Source organism: Apodemus sylvaticus, chromosome 8, assembly GCF_947179515.1.
Source record: "Apodemus sylvaticus chromosome 8, mApoSyl1.1, whole genome shotgun sequence".
Lineage (NCBI taxonomy): Eukaryota > Metazoa > Chordata > Mammalia > Rodentia > Muridae > Apodemus > Apodemus sylvaticus.
Window position 1 is genome coordinate 97340231 of NC_067479.1, and position 4695 is coordinate 97344925.

Sequence of the window (4695 nt, forward strand, 5' to 3'; positions counted from 1 at the left end):
ATGCACAAACACAAACACACTGTCCCTCCCTTTCTTTCTTCCTTTCTCCCCCCTTCCCTCCTCTCAGCTCTGTTCCTGTAGAGAACCCTGATTAATACATAGGCCACAGGTCTTAAGGCACCCTACACTTTGGCACTAGACACTGTCAAGAGTTGAGTTCTTAGGCCTACACAAAAGCTGTCACACTTGTCACCATAAGGTTAAGAGTCTTGGTGGACTCTTGGACCTGGGTGCACTTGCCCAAGGCTTTCATCAGAGTTGTGTTGCTAACTAGGAGGCACCACCTACTGTTGACCTCAGGTTGTCTGTTGTTGATGCTTACAACTGTCTAATGCCAAGACATTCAGAAGCTTCCCATGAATACACCAGAAGAGCTTTGCCTTTTCTCCGCATGTTTTCTGTGTGTGTAGAACAAAAGCACTCCCACCACCTATCACTGAGCAATTAAGTACTGAGGGACTCATGGATCCGCAGACCTTCTGTTACTTTCCCATCTTCTGTAGATGCTGAAGGTACTGGCTGCTCTCTAGTCCCACCACTTCTTAGGCTTGACTCTTACCATCCCAATAACCCTTTTAGGCAGTTTATCTTGGGGAGAAGAATGTCAATGACATTTTGTTATTTTCTAGACAAGACATCAACTAAGGGCCAGACTTTCATGCAGACATTTTTTCAAATTCACTACCTACCTACCTACCTACCTACTTATCTACCTAACCTACCTACCTACCTACCTACCTACCTACATACATACATACATACATACCTAACAAATTAACTTTACATCCTGATCTCAACTCTCCTCCCACATCCTCCAGCCCTCCCTCCCTCCCTCAGGAAAGGGGAGGCCTCCCATGGATAATAATCCGCCTCAGCATGTAAGTTGTAGTAGGACTAGCACATTTTCTTCTATTATGGCTATGCAAAGCAGCCCAGATGGGAAAGGAATCCAAAGGCAGGCAACAGAGTCAGAGATAGCCCCTGCTCCTGCTGATAGAAATCCCACATGAAGCTGCACAACTGCTACATATACACCGAAGGCCTGGGTCAGTCCCATGCATGCTCTGTTAGATGGTTCAAGTCCCTGTGGGCCATGGGCCTGGTTAGTTGATTCTATAGGTTTTCTTGTGGTGTCCTTGACCTCTCTGGCTCCCTCAAGCCTTTCTCCCCCTCTTCCATAGGATTCCCCAAGCTCTACCTAATGTTTGGCTGTGGGTCTGTGCATCTGTTTCCATCAGTTGTTGAGGGAACTCAACTCTCCGATGACAGTTATGCTAGGTACCTGGGTGCAAATATAGCAGACTATCATTAATTGTCGGGGATGAAATCTCTCTCATGGCATGGGTCTCAAGCTAGGCCAGATATTGATTAGCCATTCCCTCCGTTTCTCAAGCAGATATTTTTCTAAGAGTTGAGTTTCATGTTTACAGTGTCAACTTTTGTTTGTGCTTGTAAGTTCTGTGTGTTTGTTTGTGAGGCTGGCACAATCTCAGGTATAGTGGTTCATCTCTACCCTGTGAATCAGAAGTTATTTGTGGTTGGAGGTAAAGAACTGTGTATTTTAAAATAAAGCACTCATGCAATTAGAGGCGTACTTCTAAAAAAGAGCGCGGGGCAGATGGCCCTGAGGTTCCGAAGGTTGGGAGGAGTCAAGATTGTGGAGTTGCTTTAAAAGGACTATTAAGGCAACAACATCAGTTACAAATTTCAATAAGGGCCGGGTGTGGTGGCTCATGCTTTGAGTCCTAGCACTTGGGAGGCAGAAGAGCTCCGTGAGTTTAAGAATTGTGTAATCAGGGCCCCCTAATCCTTCCCTTCCTCAAACCAAAAAAACAGGAGAGCAACAAAAAGATGTTTTGAGTGACAACTTTTAGTCAGAAAGGACTCAGAGTCTGGCTCACAACTGTTAGTTCCTGAGACAACTTACTAAGCATTGCTGACTTAGGATTCTAATGCTTTTGGAATCTTACATTGTTCGCTGTTGAAAAGGATGGTCACAGTACTTCTCAACAAACTTCATAATGACACAGAAGGATAACAGTTTGCTTTCATATCTGTAATTGGGTCATGACTCTAAACTGTTTCATTAGTAACTTACAGTTGTTTTTATGTGCTTGTTCTTATTTGACCTCAGTTTTATAGAAGTATATTATATTTTTATTGCACTAAAATCACCTTATTGAAATATAAGCACATACAAAAATCTTGGTCTTGTGAATAAATGTGATGTTCTTAATTCCTTTCTAATCTGAATTGTTTTCTCTCTCCTTACATTTTTTTTCTTCGTAGTATAAGACAAACATGTTGATGCTTAGAAGATATGTCAGCCCTTTCTCTGTGCTTCCCTGGTAACCCTCAGCACATACATACCCACACTGCAGAGTACTCAGTAACACGATGAATGCAGACTACCAGTGGGGAATTACTGTCACTGGGAATATTGGCTGTTTTGTTTGTTTGTGACAGGATTTTCTACATCCAGATGGGTCTTCAACTTACAATGTAGCCATAGGATGACCTTGAAGTTCTAATCATACTATTTCTAGCTTCCTAAATACTGAGGATACAGGTGTGTACCATCATCACACATCTGGCTTATGTGGTGTTAGGGATTGAACTCAGTGCTTTATGCAGGCTGGGCAGGCACCCTGACTCCCAAGCTGATCCCTAGCCCTGGCTGCTTTTGTAAGTAGATGAGACATCGTTTATTTTTAAAAGAACCCCAACTAAAGCAAAAACAGTTCTTAAGACACGAGTCATATCAAATAGTACAGCTTTAAAAACTTGTATTGGGAATATCTGTATAGGAAATAAATATTATTTTTGAAGACGAGCATATCTTCAGGTGACTGTAGAGCTCTAGAGTTCATCAGTTTCAGTTCGCGAGGCTTCTTTCCTCTGCTTTCCTGGCTAGTGTAGGCTTCTGAGAGTAGGGCCCTTCAGCACTTTAACAAGTATTTCAAGCAGCATTAGCCCTGGAAGTAACGCCAGGGCAGTGTGCTGAGCATGCCACTCTAAGTAGTAAATGCAGCATCTTTTACCCGGGCTAAAATCCATTCTGAAGAGTTGGTCTTAGCACCTCGACTGAGCAGGGCTAATTCTTTAATTTTCTGCATTATCACATCTCTCCTAAGAGAGAGACCTCGTTTGTATTTGGTCTGGAGGGTGATTTATGATAACCATATTTGGGGTTTTGAATGAGTGAGCTTATGAAGCGTGTGGGAAGCAAAAGTACAAGAATAGCAACTAGCAAAGAGAAGCAGCAGCAAGATGGGCAAGCAGTATCCCCTCAGGTGCAGCCTGCGCAGCCTGAGTCAGCAGAGGCCTGGAAGCCTGGCGGAGAGAAAAAACTAAATAACTCTTTCAAATCAGACACACACAGTAGCCGGCAGAAATGACTGTAGTAACCTCTGTTGGAAATAGCTTACCTTCTAGCTCCCCCTCAAGGGTGCAATACTTTCGATGAACTTAGCTGCATGAAGTCAAAGCTGCTTGTAAAATGAAATCTCCCAGGGGATACCACAGCCTGAAAAAGGACTGTTTTATACAGTAGGAATAGGGCACAGCCTGATCTCCACAGTGATGAGTTGTATGACCTTGTTCTATTCCCGTCCTGCAGCTCAACATAGAACTAAATGTTCCATCAACTCAGTATGAATTTTTGTCTATTCATCCAGTCTCCCTTTTGTTTTTCTCTAGGATTGTCTCTGACTCACTGCACTGGAGTTTGGCAAAAGCATCTCAGTGGGTGTGCTTTTTTGAATGAAATGATCAATGGTAACTTAATTGTCACATTCAATATTGTTTATCTTTATATAGAAAAAGAAACAAAAATTTTATTTTAAAAACTTCCTAGCCATGCTAGAAACTAATTTTGAAAGGCATAAAACATTGAATGCATTTTTTACTTTTGTAGTTTGGAGCTGCTGACTATTGGGTATAAACTAATAAATATTTTACCCTACTTATTCATGAACTAGAGCAATCTAATTTGTGTAAGGAGAACAAATCATTGAATTTGAGTTTTTCCACACATTTATTTGGTGGGCTGTCAGGTATGAGGTAGACCCTGATGTTAAATAAAAAATTAGGTCTTTACTTACCAAGGAATATTTAAAACTTAACAGACAGAATTCCAAGGGAAATTAATTTTGGCTTTAATTAAAAAGAGCTGTTGAACATATTTTTAACTATGTTGTTGGAAGGACGTTATCAGAGGTTCTGAGCACAAAGATCGGCATCTCAGCTCTGCCTCCAGGAGTGCTTCTCAGTGCTCCACACGTGAGTCCTTTACCTCACTATCAGCTGGAAGGCCATCTGTTAGTTTCCTTCTTTATATAAAGATATCTTCTTTCTTCTGTTTAAAAGCAGATTTTCCAAGAAATTAAAAATGTAACTCATAAAATTTGAAATCACATCTAAGATCTTATTAAGCTTATTAATTCCTGAAGGAACCAGAAGGATGACAAAGGTCATTCTGAGAAAGTTTGAAGATCTGGATTCTTAATTGGAATTTTGAACTAAGGTTAGAGTAGGTGTGAGTTACACTTAACACTGGTTAATGATAGCCACAGAAGTAAATTCTGGTCTTTGGTGCTTTATTTTCTATCAGAAAGTATTTGTATCACCACCAAACAAAAATGTACAGGTTACTATACAAGTTCAATAAATCTAGAAGGCTTAGTAGTAAACATC